Source organism: Hyla sarda, unplaced genomic scaffold, assembly GCF_029499605.1.
Source record: "Hyla sarda isolate aHylSar1 unplaced genomic scaffold, aHylSar1.hap1 scaffold_153, whole genome shotgun sequence".
Taxonomy (NCBI): Eukaryota; Metazoa; Chordata; class Amphibia; order Anura; family Hylidae; genus Hyla; species Hyla sarda.
The window spans coordinates 404,059-425,483 of record NW_026608165.1 but is presented as its reverse complement, the minus strand read 5'-3'; the positions used below and the strand labels follow the sequence as shown (position 1 = coordinate 425,483).

The 21,425-nt window shown below is 44.4% G+C and overlaps 6 non-coding genes and 1 pseudogene across 6 annotated transcripts; all 7 read right to left on the bottom strand.

Annotated features, from left to right (window-relative positions):
• Positions 1-1,905: 1,905 nt before the first annotated feature.
• On the bottom strand, positions 1,906-2,096 carry LOC130309527 (U2 spliceosomal RNA). The gene has a single exon (XR_008858191.1). It is a non-coding gene; the product is annotated as a U2 spliceosomal RNA (small nuclear RNA).
• A 2,080-nt stretch (positions 2,097-4,176) lies between these two features.
• Positions 4,177-4,367, bottom strand: LOC130309526 (U2 spliceosomal RNA). Its single transcript, XR_008858190.1, has one exon. It is a non-coding gene; the product is annotated as a U2 spliceosomal RNA (small nuclear RNA).
• Positions 4,368-6,443: 2,076 nt separating this feature from the next.
• Positions 6,444-6,634, bottom strand: LOC130309525 (U2 spliceosomal RNA). Its single transcript, XR_008858189.1, has one exon. It is a non-coding gene; the product is annotated as a U2 spliceosomal RNA (small nuclear RNA).
• Positions 6,635-8,725: 2,091 nt separating this feature from the next.
• LOC130309409 (U2 spliceosomal RNA) lies at positions 8,726-8,916 on the bottom strand. The gene has a single exon (XR_008858078.1). It is a non-coding gene; the product is annotated as a U2 spliceosomal RNA (small nuclear RNA).
• A 2,082-nt stretch (positions 8,917-10,998) lies between these two features.
• LOC130309587 (U2 spliceosomal RNA) lies at positions 10,999-11,206 on the bottom strand (annotated as a pseudogene).
• A 7,179-nt stretch (positions 11,207-18,385) lies between these two features.
• On the bottom strand, positions 18,386-18,576 carry LOC130309524 (U2 spliceosomal RNA). The gene has a single exon (XR_008858188.1). It is a non-coding gene; the product is annotated as a U2 spliceosomal RNA (small nuclear RNA).
• Positions 18,577-20,673: 2,097 nt separating this feature from the next.
• LOC130309523 (U2 spliceosomal RNA) lies at positions 20,674-20,864 on the bottom strand. The gene has a single exon (XR_008858187.1). It is a non-coding gene; the product is annotated as a U2 spliceosomal RNA (small nuclear RNA).
• Between the last annotated feature and the right edge of the window lie 561 nt (positions 20,865-21,425).

Genomic DNA, 21,425 nt, shown 5'->3' with positions numbered 1-21,425 from the left:
CATTGCACTCCCACGGGGCCTTTTTAAATGCAATCCATAACCCGGATTTGCCAGGAACCCTTCTTACTCCTCCTACTTGCATGTGACACTGGGCTTAGGATCTGCATAGGAAACACACACACAAGCACACACCTACCTTTGTTGCCTGCAGATGCCTCCTTGGCTGTCCCCAAACGGTATCAAACCAACACCCACGGGAAGCTGTAAGCATAGAGGACATGCCTGCACCCCATTGGACTTACCTGTGTGGGTTAAATCCGGGTTATTTGACAACCTATGGCGGTGATGGTTCTGCTCAGGCAGAGCAGTGCTGATGCTCCTCATAAAGCTGTCGCTGCTGTGAAGGTTCTAGGTGACATCACAATCCCTATGGTTACATACACAACAAAGCTGGGTTGTTGTTGTTTACACTCTGCAAGGCCTGTGGAAGTGAGTGACATCATAGCACTGTAGTTCTGAGGGTTCTAGATGGATGCAACAATCTCCTGTTGCTTCTATGAAGGCCGTAATAGACGACATCACCAAACAGCTCCATAGTCACATACACAGCAAAGGAGAGATGTTGTTTACACCTAGTGATGTCAGTGGTATTGAGTGACATCACAGCACAGTGCTAAGGCTCCTGGGCCTGGACACAGCAGCGGCTGCAATATCTCAACGGAGAATACGTTTATATATATGTGTGTGTGTGCGCGTATATATATATATATATATATATATATATATATATATATATATATATTTCTCCGCCGAAATCACTTTTAAACCCATTTCCACCTTTTTTTCCCTTCTCTTCCTCTTACTTTTTTTTCACGTTTTTTTACGTTTTTCTCCTTTTCGCCTCTTTTCTGGGCGTATTATTCTTCTTTTTCTTCTTTTTTTTCGTCTAATGCATACCCCATCAGTGCAGCAATGCTTATTCAATACCGCCAGCAGATGGAGACACTGGGGGATAATTTTCTAAGGATTTATACTGATTTTTCCTGTCTGAATTTGTCGCACAGAAAGTTGCAGGCCAAATATGTGTGACATTTCTGCGACTTTAGCTTCTAGAGCATTTTTACAACATTATACATAGGTGCTGAATACATAAAAAGCGACTGTTCAGCGACAGACAAGTCGCATCGGCTGAAAGTAGGCCAGAATGTCAGTCCATGTTGGAGCAGGTTTAGATACAGTCTAAAGCATAGATCTCAAAGTCTGTGCACAGAATTTAGCAAGGGCCTCGCACCTTCTGATGCATCAGGTAGGTGCACTATAGCATAGCCTAACCCTCTGTACTTTGGTCTATATTGATGCGGGACATAGACAGCCAGCTGATGACCAATCCATTAGTGCAATGGATGGCTGGAAGCATTTGTCTTTGCCTTTGCAATACCACAGAAGCAATGCATGGTCAATGTACAGCAATGACACACCTGTGTGAACAGCCAGGAGACCCCCCCATGTTATGTTACATAGTTACATAGTTAGTACGGTCGAAAAAAGACATATGTCCATCAAGTTCAACCAGGGAATTAAGGGGTAGGGGTGTGGCGCGATATTGGGGAAGGGATGAGATTTTATATTTCTTCATAAGCATTAATCTTATTTTGTCAATTAGGAACATTCAGCACCCACCCGCTATCAAGGCAGCTGCCTATCATGTCATGCCCTACCTGCACAGGTGTGCTGGCTACTCAAATGATCCAATTAAGGAGGCCATTTAGTCAGCAGCAGCAGAAGTCCTGTGCCTGGACGCTCCAACAGCGGCCAGACACAAGCAGAAGCAGCAGAAGGAGCAGCAGCACCACCTTTTGTTTTTTGGCTGCAGCAGCAGCAGCAAGGCCCACAGGGCTGGCTAGCTGGCTAGCCAGCAAGCAGGTAGCAATGAAAGTAGGAATCTTTCTTTTTAACCCTGTAAGGGGGTGGTGCACTGTACCCGAAGATACTGCCATATCGGGTCAATGCATAGGGCGACGGAAGCAAGCTTCGAAATCGGCCCCCGTTCTCAAAAATCCATTTAATATATGGTCCCCAGATAGGGGACGTATCAGATATTAAACTGATAAGAACAGATACTACACTTGATCTTAGCCAAAAGGCCGAGAAGCGATAACCGTGAAAGGGGCGGGCCCAACAAGGTCCCCTTCATGGGCACTATCACTGCTTGCTGTCAGGGAGGCTGCCAGACAATTTTCCATGCACACTCTGGGCTGGGGGGCAGTCAACCACCAGTACACACAGCAGAACCTAAACCCATACCATTATTGCTAAGCAGCAAGACAGGGGCCCATTGCACTCCCACGGGGCCTTTTTAAATGCAATCCATAACCCGGATTTGCCAGGAACCCTTCTTACTCCTCCTACTTGCATGTGACACTGGGCTTAGGATCTGCATAGGAAACACACACACAAGCACACACCTACCTTTGTTGCCTGCAGATGCCTCCTTGGCTGTCCCCAAACGGTATCAAACCAACACCCACGGGAAGCTGTAAGCATAGAGGACATGCCTGCACCCCATTGGACTTACCTGTGTGGGTTAAATCCGGGTTATTTGACAACCTATGGCGGTGATGGTTCTGCTCAGGCAGAGCAGTGCTGATGCTCCTCATAAAGCTGTCGCTGCTGTGAAGGTTCTAGGTGACATCACAATCCCTATGGTTACATACACAACAAAGCTGGGTTGTTGTTGTTTACACTCTGCAAGGCCTGTGGAAGTGAGTGACATCATAGCACTGTAGTTCTGAGGGTTCTAGATGGATGCAACAATCTCCTGTTGCTTCTATGAAGGCCATAATAGACGACATCACCAAACAGCTCCATAGTCACATACACAGCAAAGGAGAGATGTTGTTTACACCTAGTGATGTCAGTGGTATTGAGTGACATCACAGCACAGTGCTAAGGCTCCTGGGCCTGGACACAGCAGCGGCTGCAATATCTCAACGGAGAATACGTTTATATATATGTGTGTGTGTGCGCGTATATATATATATATATATATATATATATATATATATATATATATTTCTCCGCCGAAATCACTTTTAAACCCATTTCCACCTTTTTTTCCCTTCTCTTCCTCTTACTTTTTTTTCACGTTTTTTTACGTTTTTCTCCTTTTCGCCTCTTTTCTGGGCGTATTATTCTTCTTTTTCTTCTTTTTTTTCGTCTAATGCATACCCCATCAGTGCAGCAATGCTTATTCAATACCGCCAGCAGATGGAGACACTGGGGGATAATTTTCTAAGGATTTATACTGATTTTTCCTGTCTGAATTTGTCGCACAGAAAGTTGCAGGCCAAATATGTGTGACATTTCTGCGACTTTAGCTTCTAGAGCATTTTTACAACATTATACATAGGTGCTGAATACATAAAAAGCGACTGTTCAGCGACAGACAAGTCGCATCGGCTGAAAGTAGGCCAGAATGTCAGTCCATGTTGGAGCAGGTTTAGATACAGTCTAAAGCATAGATCTCAAAGTCTGTGCACAGAATTTAGCAAGGGCCTCGCACCTTCTGATGCATCAGGTAGGTGCACTATAGCATAGCCTAACCCTCTGTACTTTGGTCTATATTGATGCGGGACATAGACAGCCAGCTGATGACCAATCCATTAGTGCAATGGATGGCTGGAAGCATTTGTCTTTGCCTTTGCAATACCACAGAAGCAATGCATGGTCAATGTACAGCAATGACACACCTGTGTGAACAGCCAGGAGACCCCCCCATGTTATGTTACATAGTTACATAGTTAGTACGGTCGAAAAAAGACATATGTCCATCAAGTTCAACCAGGGAATTAAGGGGTAGGGGTGTGGCGCGATATTGGGGAAGGGATGAGATTTTATATTTCTTCATAAGCATTAATCTTATTTTGTCAATTAGGAACATTCAGCACCCACCCGCTATCAAGGCAGCTGCCTATCATGTCATGCCCTACCTGCACAGGTGTGCTGGCTACTCAAATGATCCAATTAAGGAGGCCATTTAGTCAGCAGCAGCAGAAGTCCTGTGCCTGGACGCTCCAACAGCGGCCAGACACAAGCAGAAGCAGCAGAAGCAGCAGCAGCACCACCTTTTGTTTTTTGGCTGCAGCAGCAGCAGCAAGGCCCACAGGGCTGGCTAGCTGGCTAGCCAGCAAGCAGGTAGCAATGAAAGTAGGAATCTTTCTTTTTAACCCTGTAAGGGGGTGGTGCACTGTACCCGAAGATACTGCCATATCGGGTCAATGCATAGGGCGACGGAAGCAAGCTTCGAAATCGGCCCCCGTTCTCAAAAATCCATTTAATATATGGTCCCCAGATAGGGGACGTATCAGATATTAAACTGATAAGAACAGATACTACACTTGATCTTAGCCAAAAGGCCGAGAAGCGATAACCGTGAAAGGGGCGGGCCCAACAAGGTCCCCTTCATGGGCACTATCACTGCTTGCTGTCAGGGAGGCTGCCAGACAATTTTCCATGCACACTCTGGGCTGGGGGGCAGTCAACCACCAGTACACACAGCAGAACCTAAACCCATACCATTATTGCTAAGCAGCAAGACAGGGGCCCATTGCACTCCCACGGGGCCTTTTTAAATGCAATCCATAACCCGGATTTGCCAGGAACCCTTCTTACTCCTCCTACTTGCATGTGACACTGGGCTTAGGATCTGCATAGGAAACACACACACAAGCACACACCTACCTTTGTTGCCTGCAGATGCCTCCTTGGCTGTCCCCAAACGGTATCAAACCAACACCCACGGGAAGCTGTAAGCATAGAGGACATGCCTGCACCCCATTGGACTTACCTGTGTGGGTTAAATCCGGGTTATTTGACAACCTATGGCGGTGATGGTTCTGCTCAGGCAGAGCAGTGCTGATGCTCCTCATAAAGCTGTCGCTGCTGTGAAGGTTCTAGGTGACATCACAATCCCTATGGTTACATACACAACAAAGCTGGGTTGTTGTTGTTTACACTCTGCAAGGCCTGTGGAAGTGAGTGACATCATAGCACTGTAGTTCTGAGGGTTCTAGATGGATGCAACAATCTCCTGTTGCTTCTATGAAGGCCATAATAGACGACATCACCAAACAGCTCCATAGTCACATACACAGCAAAGGAGAGATGTTGTTTACACCTAGTGATGTCAGTGGTATTGAGTGACATCACAGCACAGTGCTAAGGCTCCTGGGCCTGGACACAGCAGCGGCTGCAATATCTCAACGGAGAATACGTTTATATCTATGTGTGTGTGTGCGCGTATATATATATATATATATATATATATATATATATATATATTTCTCCGCCGAAATCACTTTTAAACCCATTTCCACCTTTTTTTCCCTTCTCTTCCTCTTACTTTTTTTCCACGTTTTTTTACGTTTTTCTCCTTTTCGCCTCTTTTCTGGGCGTATTATTCTTCTTTTTCTTCTTTTTTTTCGTCTAATGCATACCCCATCAGTGCAGCAATGCTTATTCAATACCGCCAGCAGATGGAGACACTGGGGGATAATTTTCTAAGGATTTATACTGATTTTTCCTGTCTGAATTTGTCGCACAGAAAGTTGCAGGCCAAATATGTGTGACATTTCTGCGACTTTAGCTTCTAGAGCATTTTTACAACATTATACATAGGTGCTGAATACATAAAAAGCGACTGTTCAGCGACAGACAAGTCGCATCGGCTGAAAGTAGGCCAGAATGTCAGTCCATGTTGGAGCAGGTTTAGATACAGTCTAAAGCATAGATCTCAAAGTCTGTGCACAGAATTTAGCAAGGGCCTCGCACCTTCTGATGCATCAGGTAGGTGCACTATAGCATAGCCTAACCCTCTGTACTTTGGTCTATATTGATGCGGGACATAGACAGCCAGCTGATGACCAATCCATTAGTGCAATGGATGGCTGGAAGCATTTGTCTTTGCCTTTGCAATACCACAGAAGCAATGCATGGTCAATGTACAGCAATGACACACCTGTGTGAACAGCCAGGAGACCCCCCCATGTTATGTTACATAGTTACATAGTTAGTACGGTCGAAAAAAGACATATGTCCATCAAGTTCAACCAGGGAATTAAGGGGTAGGGGTGTGGCGCGATATTGGGGAAGGGATGAGATTTTATATTTCTTCATAAGCATTAATCTTATTTTGTCAATTAGGAACATTCAGCACCCACCCGCTATCAAGGCAGCTGCCTATCATGTCATGCCCTACCTGCACAGGTGTGCTGGCTACTCAAATGATCCAATTAAGGAGGCCATTTAGTCAGCAGCAGCAGAAGTCCTGTGCCTGGACGCTCCAACAGCGGCCAGACACAAGCAGAAGCAGCAGAAGCAGCAGCAGCACCACCTTTTGTTTTTTGGCTGCAGCAGCAGCAGCAAGGCCCACAGGGCTGGCTAGCTGGCTAGCCAGCAAGCAGGTAGCAATGAAAGTAGGAATCTTTCTTTTTAACCCTGTAAGGGGGTGGTGCACTGTACCCGAAGATACTGCCATATCGGGTCAATGCATAGGGCGACGGAAGCAAGCTTCGAAATCGGCCCCCGTTCTCAAAAATCCATTTAATATATGGTCCCCAGATAGGGGACGTATCAGATATTAAACTGATAAGAACAGATACTACACTTGATCTTAGCCAAAAGGCCGAGAAGCGATAACCGTGAAAGGGGCGGGCCCAACAAGGTCCCCTTCATGGGCACTATCACTGCTTGCTGTCAGGGAGGCTGCCAGACAATTTTCCATGCACACTCTGGGCTGGGGGGCAGTCAACCACCAGTACACACAGCAGAACCTAAACCCATACCATTATTGCTAAGCAGCAAGACAGGGGCCCATTGCACTCCCACGGGGCCTTTTTAAATGCAATCCATAACCCGGATTTGCCAGGAACCCTTCTTACTCCTCCTACTTGCATGTGACACTGGGCTTAGGATCTGCATAGGAAACACACACACAAGCACACACCTACCTTTGTTGCCTGCAGATGCCTTTTTGGCTGTCCCCAAACGGTATCAAACCAACACCCACGGGAAGCTGTAAGCATAGAGGACATGCCTGCACCCCATTGGACTTACCTGTGTGGGTTAAATCCGGGTTATTTGACAACCTATGGCGGTGATGGTTCTGCTCAGGCAGAGCAGTGCTGATGCTCCTCATAAAGCTGTCGCTGCTGTGAAGGTTCTAGGTGACATCACAATCCCTATGGTTACATACACAACAAAGCTGGGTTGTTGTTGTTTACACTCTGCAAGGCCTGTGGAAGTGAGTGACATCATAGCACTGTAGTTCTGAGGGTTCTAGATGGATGCAACAATCTCCTGTTGCTTCTATGAAGGCCATAATAGACGACATCACCAAACAGCTCCATAGTCACATACACAGCAAAGGAGAGATGTTGTTTACACCTAGTGATGTCAGTGGTATTGAGTGACATCACAGCACAGTGCTAAGGCTCCTGGGCCTGGACACAGCAGCGCCTGCAATATCTCAACGGAGAATACGTTTATATATATGTGTGTGTGTGCGCGTATATATATATATATATATATATATATATATATATATATATATATATATTTCTCCGCCGAAATCACTTTTAAACCCATTTCCACCTTTTTTTCCCTTCTCTTCCTCTTACTTTTTTTTCACGTTTTTTTACGTTTTTCTCCTTTTCGCCTCTTTTCTGGGCGTATTATTCTTCTTTTTCTTCTTTTTTTTCGTCTAATGCATACCCCATCAGTGCAGCAATGCTTATTCAATACCGCCAGCAGATGGAGACACTGGGGGATAATTTTCTAAGGATTTATACTGATTTTTCCTGTCTGAATTTGTCGCACAGAAAGTTGCAGGCCAAATATGTGTGACATTTCTGCGACTTTAGCTTCTAGAGCATTTTTACAACATTATACATAGGTGCTGAATACATAAAAAGCGACTGTTCAGCGACAGACAAGTCGCATCGGCTGAAAGTAGGCCAGAATGTCAGTCCATGTTGGAGCAGGTTTAGATACAGTCTAAAGCATAGATCTCAAAGTCTGTGCACAGAATTTAGCAAGGGCCTCGCACCTTCTGATGCATCAGGTAGGTGCACTATAGCATAGCCTAACCCTCTGTACTTTGGTCTATATTGATGCGGGACATAGACAGCCAGCTGATGACCAATCCATTAGTGCAATGGATGGCTGGAAGCATTTGTCTTTGCCTTTGCAATACCACAGAAGCAATGCATGGTCAATGTACAGCAATGACACACCTGTGTGAACAGCCAGGAGACCCCCCCCATGTTATGTTACATAGTTACATAGTTAGTACGGTCGAAAAAAGACATATGTCCATCAAGTTCAACCAGGGAATTAAGGGGTAGGGGTGTGGCGCGATATTGGGGAAGGGATGAGATTTTATATTTCTTCATAAGCATTAATCTTATTTTGTCAATTAGGAACATTCAGCACCCACCCGCTATCAAGGCAGCTGCCTATCATGTCATGCCCTACCTGCACAGGTGTGCTGGCTACTCAAATGATCCAATTAAGGAGGCCATTTAGTCAGCAGCAGCAGAAGTCCTGTGCCTGGACGCTCCAACAGCGGCCAGACACAAGCAGAAGCAGCAGAAGCAGCAGCAGCACCACCTTTTGTTTTTTGGCTGCAGCAGCAGCAGCAGCAGCAAGGCCCACAGGGCTGGCTAGCTGGCTAGCCAGCAAGCAGGTAGCAATGAAAGTAGGAATCTTTCTTTTTAACCCTGTAAGGGGGTGGTGCACTGTACCCGAAGATACTGCCATATCGGGTCAATGCATAGGGCGACAGAAGCAAGCTTCGAAATCGGCCCCCGTTCTCAAAAATCCATTTAATATATGGTCCCCAGATAGGGGACGTATCAGATATTAAACTGATAAGAACAGATACTACACTTGATCTTAGCCAAAAGGCCGAGAAGCGATAACCGTGAAAGGGGCGGGCCCAACAAGGTCCCCTTCATGGGCACTATCACTGCTTGCTGTCAGGGAGGCTGCCAGACAATTTTCCATGCACACTCTGGGCTGGGGGGCAGTCAACCACCAGTACACACAGCAGAACCTAAACCCATACCATTATTGCTAAGCAGCAAGACAGGGGCCCATTGCACTCCCACGGGGCCTTTTTAAATGCAATCCATAACCCGGATTTGCCAGGAACCCTTCTTACTCCTCCTACTTGCATGTGACACTGGGCTTAGGATCTGCATAGGAAACACACACACAAGCACACACCTACCTTTGTTGCCTGCAGATGCCTCCTTGGCTGTCCCCAAACGGTATCAAACCAACACCCACGGGAAGCTGTAAGCATAGAGGACATGCCTGCACCCCATTGGACTTACCTGTGTGGGTTAAATCCGGGTTATTTGACAACCTATGGCGGTGATGGTTCTGCTCAGGCAGAGCAGTGCTGATGCTCCTCATAAAGCTGTCGCTGCTGTGAAGGTTCTAGGTGACATCACAATCCCTATGGTTACATACACAACAAAGCTGGGTTGTTGTTGTTTACACTCTGCAAGGCCTGTGGAAGTGAGTGACATCATAGCACTGTAGTTCTGAGGGTTCTAGATGGATGCAACAATCTCCTGTTGCTTCTATGAAGGCCATAATAGACGACATCACCAAACAGCTCCATAGTCACATACACAGCAAAGGAGAGATGTTGTTTACACCTAGTGATGTCAGTGGTATTGAGTGACATCACAGCACAGTGCTAAGGCTCCTGGGCCTGGACACAGCAGCGGCTGCAATATCTCAACGGAGAATACGTTTATATATATGTGTGTGTGTGCGCGTATATATATATATATATATATATATATATATATATATATATATATATTTCTCCGCCGAAATCACTTTTAAACCCATTTCCACCTTTTTTTCCCTTCTCTTCCTCTTACTTTTTTTTCACGTTTTTTTACGTTTTTCTCCTTTTCGCCTCTTTTCTGGGCGTATTATTCTTCTTTTTCTTCTTTTTTTTCGTCTAATGCATACCCCATCAGTGCAGCAATGCATATTCAATACCGCCAGCAGATGGAGACACTGGGGGATAATTTTCTAAGGATTTATACTGATTTTTCCTGTCTGAATTTGTCGCACAGAAAGTTGCAGGCCAAATATGTGTGACATTTCTGCGACTTTAGCTTCTAGAGCATTTTTACAACATTATACATAGGTGCTGAATACATAAAAAGCGACTGTTCAGCGACAGACAAGTCGCATCGGCTGAAAGTAGGCCAGAATGTCAGTCCATGTTGGAGCAGGTTTAGATACAGTCTAAAGCATAGATCTCAAAGTCTGTGCACAGAATTTAGCAAGGGCCTCGCACCTTCTGATGCATCAGGTAGGTGCACTATAGCATAGCCTAACCCTCTGTACTTTGGTCTATATTGATGCGGGACATAGACAGCCAGCTGATGACCAATCCATTAGTGCAATGGATGGCTGGAAGCATTTGTCTTTGCCTTTGCAATACCACAGAAGCAATGCATGGTCAATGTACAGCAATGACACACCTGTGTGAACAGCCAGGAGACCCCCCCATGTTATGTTACATAGTTACATAGTTAGTACGGTCGAAAAAAGACATATGTCCATCAAGTTCAACCAGGGAATTAAGGGGTAGGGGTGTGGCGCGATATTGGGGAAGGGATGAGATTTTATATTTCTTCATAAGCATTAATCTTATTTTGTCAATTAGGAACATTCAGCACCCACCCGCTATCAAGGCAGCTGCCTATCATGTCATGCCCTACCTGCACAGGTGTGCTGGCTACTCAAATGATCCAATTAAGGAGGCCATTTAGTCAGCAGCAGCAGAAGTCCTGTGCCTGGACGCTCCAACAGCGGCCAGACACAAGCAGAAGCAGCAGAAGCAGCACCACCTTTTGTTTTTTGGCTGCAGCAGCAGCAGCAGCAGCAAGGCCCACAGGGCTGGCTAGCTGGCTAGCCAGCAAGCAGGTAGCAATGAAAGTAGGAATCTTTCTTTTTAACCCTGTAAGGGGGTGGTGCACTGTACCCGAAGATACTGCCATATCGGGTCAATGCATAGGGCGACGGAAGCAAGCTTCGAAATCGGCCCCCGTTCTCAAAAATCCATTTAATATATGGTCCCCAGATAGGGGACGTATCAGATATTAAACTGATAAGAACAGATTTTTTTTTTTTTTTTTTTTTTTTTTCCTCAGTTACAGACTATTGTTCAAGCGATCATCAGGTCACCTACCAAAACTCATCACTTCTAAACAAAGTCTGAAAAAACATCATGCGGAAAAATATCTCAATAAGAAAACTATAAGAGAAGCACAAATTCAAAACCTTGATCAGGATACTTACAACTTTCTCCATTCCTTGTATCTCCAAATCTTTTCAGCCTCTTCCTCTCCCATTCTCTTCTTGTCAAATAGAAAAATAATAAACAGCCTTCCAAAAAAAAGTCTCTTCAACTCCCTTGGAGAAATACACACATTTTTAAAAACAAGCAGGTTTCTAGAATCCCATAAAACTTCTTTAAAAACAGAAAATACAATCCAGCTTTCACGTGTGTCCTCTCTCCTGCTAAAATCCTGACCAATAAAAATCTTCTCAAAATTAAAATCAACATATCCCGTGATTGCAGAAAAAAACCTCTGTAGAAGCATAAAAAATTCTCTTGCATAAAAACAGTTCCAAAATAAGTGCACTGTATCCTCCCTGCCTCCACAACCCTCTCTTGGACATTTCTCGCTCACTCTTATTCCTCGTCCATTCAGGAAAGCTCTGGTTGGGAGGCAGCCATGAAAAGTCATCCAGTTTACATCTCTCTGTCTATTCGATAATCCTCTAACATTAAAAAGATTCCAGATCTTCACAGACTGAGCAGTAGTGCAGAATGGTACTTCATATAATCTCTCATTTTTTCTTATTTCATTTTCAATTTTCTTTTTCTCAGGTTTTCCCAGGGAACTCAAACCAAATTGATCACTGAAAGACCTGAGAACCACATAGAAGGTAGGTATAACTTGCGCTATTGGTCTCCTCAGATCCTTCTCACACCAGCCCCATTTGGAAAACAACCATCCTGCCAAATACCTGCTCATGTCTGCCACCCAATTATTGCACTGAGACACTTTATAAATTAAAAGAAAGTAATGAGTCTTTAAAAACAGATTAATATCCGGGAAATTATATCCGCCTTTCTTCACGCTCTTCATCACTTCCTCCCTCTTCATCTTTTCCATCTTTGAACCCCAGAAAAAAATAAACAACTTCCTTGTCATCCTTCTGGTCCATAATTTGCCGGGTGGGAAAACCATTGCAGTATATAATAGTAGTGGCAAAATTACTGCCTTTAAAATCAGAACTTTACCTTTAAGGGACAAGTTTCTCAATTTCCAAAAAGATAATTTCTTCTCTATCTTCTCCTCCAACTTCTCATAACTTTTCCCTCCTTTTAGATTTTTTTCAAAAACAACCCCTAACACTTCAATATCTTCCTTCTCATCCACGCCATCCACCACCACTTTTCCTTGCTTTCCAAAATTACTCAATTGGCACTTCCCCCAATTGACTTTCATACCAGCAATACAACAAAAAATCTTTACATGCAAATTCACTCTATTAAGATCAGCTTGGGAAGTGCAAGTAAAAACCACATCATCCATGTAACTTAAAACCTTCAAATTCCTTCCATTACTTCCCGGGATAAAAACACCACTCACACATTTGTCCTTCTGTACATTTTTGAGCAAGGCCTCAATGACACAAATGAATAAAATTGGGGAGAGTGGGCATCCCTGTCGTACTCCTGATAAAATATTAAAACCCGGCCCCACATGTCCATTGACTAAAATCTGACTTGTTGCCCCATAATAAAAACTTTTAATCACAAACAGTAGCTTCTCAGGAATACCCATATGCTTTAAAACCATAAACATAAAATCATGAGCAACTCTGTCATAAGCTTTTTCAAAATCAATGGATTCCACAAAAAGTGCATTCTTATTAAAATTACTATAATAAATAGAGTCTCTTAAAACTAATAAATTATCAGTTATTCTCCTATTTGGCACTGCACAAACTTGGTATTCTCCAACAAGGTGCTCAACTATGTCACTCATCCTGTTCGCCACAATCTTTGCAATGATCTTATAATCTGTATTCAATAATGTGATCGGCCTCCAGTTTTTCAAATCTCTTTCATCACCTTTCTTATGTATCAAGGTAATAACTCCTTTCTTCATAGACTCCGCTAAAATACCTGAGTTAAAAACATATTGCACCACCCGTGTAAAATCTTGCTTTAAAATATGCCAAAAAACTGAATAAAACTCAAAGGGGAGGCCATCACAGCCCGGTGTCTTCCCTTTCGCTGTCTTGTCCAGAGCCTGCTTGATCTCCCCTTCACAAACTTCCTCAATTAAAAATGCACTTTTTCCTTCAGGGACATTATTCTCTAAAATATTACAATAATCATTCATCTCCGTCTCACTGGCTCTGCTCTTATTACTAAAAAGTGTTTCATAAAATCTGCCAATCTCCTTCACCATCTCATCACCAACAACTTCCCCTGTAGGAGTTAAAACAGACTTAAAAACACCCCTAGCATTAAAACATTTTTTAAAGAAATATCTTGTACATTGTTCATTTTCCTCCAAATGTTGAACTTTGGATTTAAAAACAATATTTCTACCTCTTTCCAACAACCTGTTCTTCATCTCAATTTTCACCTTCTCAATTTCCTCCTCCACCTCCACACCAACATGTTTAAACTTAAAGAGAGTTTCTAAACGTGAGATAAGCCTTTCATAACCCCTCCTCTTTTCTTGTGCCCTCCTTATGCAAATGAACTTAAAATACTTAGCAAACTCACTTTTTGCCCAATCCCACCAAGCTAAAACATTACTAAAAACAGATTGTTTAGAAGTACAAGATAAAAAAAAATCTTTAAAACCGGACATTACTTCTTCATCTTCTAATAGACTAACATTTAATTTCCAGAGCCCTCTACCAAAATGAAAGGACTCTGCAATACTTATTTCTGCCGACACCATCTTATGATCTGAGAAAGTTGACATCATTTGATTGCACCGGACCACCTTAATCCCCTCAGAGACAAGAATGTAATCAATCCGGGATTTACAGCGGCCACTATCTGATATATAGGTGTATCTTTCATCAGTGCTAACCATCAGTCCCACATCAGAATAATGTAAGTCTTGTATAATTTGGTTTAAAACATTTGAAGTAATATCAGTTCTAACCTTAGCAGAGCTCTCACGATCATTGACAGATCTAATGCAGTTAAAATCACCAACAATAATAGTACCATCACGACCAGGAATAAAAAGTTTAAGAGACTCTAAAAATAACACACGTGCCTGTTTTTCTGCTGGCGCATATACATTAAAAACTCTCATTCTCTGGCCTAAAAACTCAAAATTTAAAACCATACAACGACCTGGTACTAAAACTTGGCAATTTAAAACTTTAATGTCCCTGTTACACAATAAAATCCCCACACCTTCATTTTTATTCTCTGTGCATGTAGACCAAAAAGACTGCCCTCTCTTCCATTCATCTACATAAGGTGCAGACTTAATTGCACACTCCTGTAAACAAAATATATCTCCCTTCACATTCTCCAAAAAATCAAAAACTGCTGCTCTTCTGATGGTTGTTCCTATACTCCGAACATTAAGAGTAGCCACAACCAATGCCATTAAAAAGGAAAGAAGGCAATCCATTTTCTTAACATCCATTTTAACTAGAAGTTAGTATTCTGACCTTCAACCTTCCTTAGCAGCATCCCATAGCAATCAGGCGACCCCACTTGAGAGTCCCTGTCCATCATTTTCTCACCTCCATACACAGGATCCGTCTGATCCCCTGACCAACTCCCTTTCTTACACCTTTTACTTTTACCTTGAAAGCCTCCATTTGCATCTTCATCTTCATCTTCCCCCTCCTCCTCCTCCTTCTCCTCCTCTTCAGATGTTACATTCTCCTCCCCACTAATCACCCTCTGCCCAGGTGTTAGGGATCTCTCACTCTCATTCTCCTGAAACTCCATCCCCTCCTCCTCCCCCACCACTGGGTTTGGGCATTCAAAATCCTCAATTGTTTCTTCACATGGGGGAACCTCCCTACACACAGTCTCCACACTCTCCACCACTTTCTCTTTTTTCCCTTTACGTGCTTTCTTCTTACTGACCTCAGTAAACTCTTCACCAACACCAGTCTCCTCACAATGCACACCAGTGGAGTCACCCTCCTCCCCTTTTCCAGATTTTTCCTGAGTATTCATGTGCTGCACTGTCACACCTGCTGCACTCCCTTTTACAGAGTTCTCGTCAATCACCTGAGTCACCTCAGCATTCACACCAAAAACACGTGGAAATGGCCTTTCACCTCTTTCCTCTCTTCTATTTCCTGCTGCGTCAGCATAGCTCATTTTCTTTCTATACCATAAACTGCATCCTCTAGCCAAATGCTCCTCACTACCACAGATATCACACGTTTTCTTCTCAGTACATTCACCCGAGTTGTGACCTGATTTCCCACAATTCCTGCAGCATACTCCTTGCTCAGGGCAAGACTCCTGTACATGTCCATAAGCGTGACAACGTCTACAGTACTGCAACTGTCCTTCATAAAAACAAAAACCTCTTTCTCCTCCAATAGAAAATACCTGTGGTATACTCTTCCTTCCCTCTTCCATTCCTTCGTCCTTTTTAAATTTTACAACAAATTTCCTTTTACAATTAAAGTACCCATGTCTGTTCTTGAGTCTTCCAAGAAATTTAACTTCATCACAATATCGGTACAAAAAATTGGTCACCATCTCATCCGAAACCTTCGGGTTGTACATATGGACTATAACAACCTTAGACATATTCATGAATAATGGCTCCACTTTCACCTTACTCATTATAGCTGGCTCATTCCTCCTCTTCATCACTTCTAAGTCCATGTAGACCCTCTGGCAAACCTCAGAATCATAAAAGGTTATATCGTAAATCCCTTGCCTAGGGAAGTCTTGCATAGCGATTACATGCCATACCTGAAGGTACTGGAGCTTGCAAAGAATCTCCAGCACAACTTGATCCAATCCAATCGTCCCCCGGTGTTCGCCAGGAACGTAAATCCGCACCGTATCCTCGAGTCCTCGAGTCCTCTCTCCGCTCATTTTTGCAGGTTAAGATACCCACTATCGCAACCCAGTAACAATCCAGGGCCCCCCGCAAAAGAGGGCCCCGATCACCACCCCTTCCGACTCCTACCCTGCCCGGTAAACCGCACAGGATCGAAGCCAAAAGGCCGAGAAGCGATAACCGTGAAAGGGGCGGGCCCAACAAGGTCCCCTTCATGGGCACTATCACTGCTTGCTGTCAGGGAGGCTGCCAGACAATTTTCCATGCACACTCTGGGCTGGGGGGCAGTCAACCACCAGTACACACAGCAGAACCTAAACCCATACCATTATTGCTAAGCAGCAAGACAGGGGCCCATTGCACTCCCACGGGGCCTTTTTAAATGCAATCCATAACCCGGATTTGCCAGGAACCCTTCTTACTCCTCCTACTTGCATGTGACACTGGGCTTAGGATCTGCATAGGAAACACACACACAAGCACACACCTACCTTTGTTGCCTGCAGATGCCTCCTTGGCTGTCCCCAAACGGTATCAAACCAACACCCACGGGAAGCTGTAAGCATAGAGGACATGCCTGCACCCCATTGGACTTACCTGTGTGGGTTAAATCCGGGTTATTTGACAACCTATGGCGGTGATGGTTCTGCTCAGGCAGAGCAGTGCTGATGCTCCTCATAAAGCTGTCGCTGCTGTGAAGGTTCTAGGTGACATCACAATCCCTATGGTTACATACACAACAAAGCTGGGTTGTTGTTGTTTACACTCTGCAAGGCCTGTGGAAGTGAGTGACATCATAGCACTGTAGTTCTGAGGGTTCTAGATGGATGCAACAATCTCCTGTTGCTTCTATGAAGGCCATAATAGACGACATCACCAAACAGCTCCATAGTCACATACACAGCAAAGGAGAGATGTTGTTTACACCTAGTGATGTCAGTGGTATTGAGTGACATCACAGCACAGTGCTAAGGCTCCTGGGCCTGGACACAGCAGCGGCTGCAATATCTCAACGGAGAATACGTTTATATATATGTGTGTGTGTGCGCGTATATATATATATATATATATATATATATATATATATATTTCTCCGCCGAAATCACTTTTAAACCCATTTCCACCTTTTTTTCCCTTCTCTTCCTCTTACTTTTTTTTCACGTTTTTTTACGTTTTTCTCCTTTTCGCCTCTTTTCTGGGCGTATTATTCTTCTTTTTCTTCTTTTTTTTCGTCTAATGCATACCCCATCAGTGCAGCAATGCTTATTCAATACCGCCAGCAGATGGAGACACTGGGGGATAATTTTCTAAGGATTTATACTGATTTTTCCTGTCTGAATTTGTCGCACAGAAAGTTGCAGGCCAAATATGTGTGACATTTCTGCGACTTTAGCTTCTAGAGCATTTTTACAACATTATACATAGGTGCTGAATACATAAAAAGCGACTGTTCAGCGACAGACAAGTCGCATCGGCTGAAAGTAGGCCAGAATGTCAGTCCATGTTGGAGCAGGTTTAGATACAGTCTAAAGCATAGATCTCAAAGTCTGTGCACAGAATTTAGCAAGGGCCTCGCACCTTCTGATGCATCAGGTAGGTGCACTATAGCATAGCCTAACCCTCTGTACTTTGGTCTATATTGATGCGGGACATAGACAGCCAGCTGATGACCAATCCATTAGTGCAATGGATGGCTGGAAGCATTTGTCTTTGCCTTTGCAATACCACAGAAGCAATGCATGGTCAATGTACAGCAATGACACACCTGTGTGAACAGCCAGGAGACCCCCCCATGTTATGTTACATAGTTACATAGTTAGTACGGTCGAAAAAAGACATATGTCCATCAAGTTCAACCAGGGAATTAAGGGGTAGGGGTGTGGCGCGATATTGGGGAAGGGATGAGATTTTATATTTCTTCATAAGCATTAATCTTATTTTGTCAATTAGGAACATTCAGCACCCACCCGCTATCAAGGCAGCTGCCTATCATGTCATGCCCTACCTGCACAGGTGTGCTGGCTACTCAAATGATCCAATTAAGGAGGCCATTTAGTCAGCAGCAGCAGAAGTCCTGTGCCTGGACGCTCCAACAGCGGCCAGACACAAGCAGAAGCAGCAGAAGCAGCAGCAGCACCACCTTTTGTTTTTTGGCTGCAGCAGCAGCAGCAGCAGCAAGGCCCACAGGGCTGGCTAGCTGGCTAGCCAGCAAGCAGGTAGCAATGAAAGTAGGAATCTTTCTTTTTAACCCTGTAAGGGGGTGGTGCACTGTACCCGAAGATACTGCCATATCGGGTCAATGCATAGGGCGACGGAAGCAAGCTTCGAAATCGGCCCCCGTTCTCAAAAATCCATTTAATATATGGTCCCCAGATAGGGGACGTATCAGATATTAAACTGATAAGAACAGATACTACACTTGATCTTAGCCAAAAGGCCGAGAAGCGATAACCGTGAAAGGGGCGGGCCCAACAAGGTCCCCTTCATGGGCACTATCACTGCTTGCTGTCAGGGAGGCTGCCAGACAATTTTCCATGCACACTCTGGGCTGGGGGGCAGTCAACCACCAGTACACACAGCAGAACCTAAACCCATACCATTATTGCTAAGCAGCAAGACAGGGGCCCATTGCACTCCCACGGGGCCTTTTTAAATGCAATCCATAACCCGGATTTGCCAGGAACCCTTCTTACTCCTCCTACTTGCATGTGACACTGGGCTTAGGATCTGCATAGGAAACACACACACAAGCACACACCTACCTTTGTTGCCTGCAGATGCCTCCTTGGCTGTCCCCAAACGGTATCAAACCAACACCCACGGGAAGCTGTAAGCATAGAGGACATGCCTGCACCCCATTGGACTTACCTGTGTGGGTTAAATCCGGGTTATTTGACAACCTATGGCGGTGATGGTTCTGCTCAGGCAGAGCAGTGCTGATGCTCCTCATAAAGCTGTCGCTGCTGTGAAGGTTCTAGGTGACATCACAATCCCTATGGTTACATACACAACAAAGCTGGGTTGTTGTTGTTTACACTCTGCAAGGCCTGTGGAAGTGAGTGACATCATAGCACTGTAGTTCTGAGGGTTCTAGATGGATGCAACAATCTCCTGTTGCTTCTATGAAGGCCATAATAGACGACATCACCAAACAGCTCCATAGTCACATACACAGCAAAGGAGAGATGTTGTTTACACCTAGTGATGTCAGTGGTATTGAGTGACATCACAGCACAGTGCTAAGGCTCCTGGGCCTGGACACAGCAGCGGCTGCAATATCTCAACGGAGAATACGTTTATATATATGTGTGTGTGTGCGCGTATATATATATATATATATATATATATATATATATATATATATATATATATATTTCTCCGCCGAAATCACTTTTAAACCCATTTCCACCTTTTTTTCCCTTCTCTTCCTCTTACTTTTTTTTCACGTTTTTTTACGTTTTTCTCCTTTTCGCCTCTTTTCTGGGCGTATTATTCTTCTTTTTCTTCTTTTTTTTCGTCTAATGCATACCCCATCAGTGCAGCAATGCTTATTCAATACCGCCAGCAGATGGAGACACTGGGGGATAATTTTCTAAGGATTTATACTGATTTTTCCTGTCTGAATTTGTCGCACAGAAAGTTGCAGGCCAAATATGTGTGACATTTCTGCGACTTTAGCTTCTAGAGCATTTTTACAACATTATACATAGGTGCTGAATACATAAAAAGCGACTGTTCAGCGACAGACAAGTCGCATCGGCTGAAAGTAGGCCAGAATGTCAGTCCATGTTGGAGCAGGTTTAGATACAGTCTAAAGCATAAATCTCAAAGTCTGTGCACAGAATTTAGCAAGGGCCTCGCACCTTCTGATGCATCAGGTAGGTGCACAATAGCATAGCCTAACCCTCTGTACTTTGGTCTATATTGATGCGGGACATAGACAGCCAGCTGATGACCAATCCATTAGTGCAATGGATGGCTGGAAGCATTTGTCTTTGCCTTTGCAATACCACAGAAGCAATGCATGGTCAATGTACAGCAATGACACACCTGTGTGAACAGCCAGGAGACCCCCCCATGTTATGTTACATAGTTACATAGTTAGTACGGTCGAAAAAAGACATATGTCCATCAAGTTCAACCAGGGAATTAAGGGGTAGGGGTGTGGCGCGATATTGGGGAAGGGATGAGATTTTATATTTCTTCATAAGCATTAATCTTATTTTGTCAATTAGGAACATTCAGCACCCACCCGCTATCAAGGCAGCTGCCTATCATGTCATGCCCTACCTGCACAGGTGTGCTGGCTACTCAAATGATCCAATTAAGGAGGCCATTTAGTCAGCAGCAGCAGAAGTCCTGTGCCTGGACGCTCCAACAGCGGCCAGACACAAGCAGAAGCAGCAGAAGCAGCAGCAGCACCACCTTTTGTTTTTTGGCTGCAGCAGCAGCAGCAGCAGCAGCAAGGCCCACAGGGCTGGCTAGCTGGCTAGCCAGCAAGCAGGTAGCAATGAAAGTAGGAATCTTTCTTTTTAACCCTGTAAGGGGGTGGTGCACTGTACCCGAAGATACTGCCATATCGGGTCAATGCATAGGGCGACGGAAGCAAGCTTCGAAATCGGCCCCCGTTCTCAAAAATCCATTTAATATATGGTCCCCAGATAGGGGACGTATCAGATATTAAACTGATAAGAACAGATACTACACTTGATCTTAGCCAAAAGGCCGAGAAGCGATAACCGTGAAAGGGGCGGGCCCAACAAGGTCCCCTTCATGGGCACTATCACTGCTTGCTGTCAGGGAGGCTGCCAGACAATTTTCCATGCACACTCTGGGCTGGGGGGCAGTCAACCACCAGTACACACAGCAGAACCTAAACCCATACCATTATTGCTAAGCAGCAAGACAGGGGCCCATTGCACTCCCACGGGGCCTTTTTAAATGCAATCCATAACCCGGATTTGCCAGGAACCCTTCTTACTCCTCCTACTTGCATGTGACACTGGGCTTAGGATCTGCATAGGAAACACACACACAAGCACACACCTACCTTTGTTGCCTGCAGATGCCTCCTTGGCTGTCCCCAAACGGTATCAAACCAACACCCACGGGAAGCTGTAAGCATAGAGGACATGCCTGCACCCCATTGGACTTACCTGTGTGGGTTAAATCCGGGTTATTTGACAACCTATGGCGGTGATGGTTCTGCTCAGGCAGAGCAGTGCTGATGCTCCTCATAAAGCTGTCGCTGCTGTGAAGGTTCTAGGTGACATCACAAATCCCTATGGTTACATACAC